The following is a 297-nucleotide window of genomic DNA, read 5'->3' as shown; positions in this document are numbered from 1 at the left end:
CCGGCTGCCCTTTATGGCCCGGGCCCCCCGCAGAGCATCCACTGCGGTGGGGTGCTCTGCTCCCTGCAGGGGGTCCCTGCCACCCAAAACCTTCTACAATCACTGCAACCGCAGAGCTGTTACGGTATTTAACCAGCACCAGATCAAGATGTCTCCCTGTTTGTTTAAAGAGTATCTTTATAACTCTAGCTGTAATGTGCTGGCCGCATTATCTGTTTGTATGTTTTCATTGCAATTTACGTGTGTCACAAATAAAGGCGCCTTGCAGAGAGCAGTGGCGGTGTCAGGGACGCGCTG

Source organism: Merops nubicus, unplaced genomic scaffold (assembly GCF_000691845.1).
Source record: "Merops nubicus isolate BGI_N331 unplaced genomic scaffold, ASM69184v1 scaffold47560, whole genome shotgun sequence".
Lineage (NCBI taxonomy): Eukaryota > Metazoa > Chordata > Aves > Coraciiformes > Meropidae > Merops > Merops nubicus.
This window is presented reverse-complemented; position numbering follows the sequence as displayed.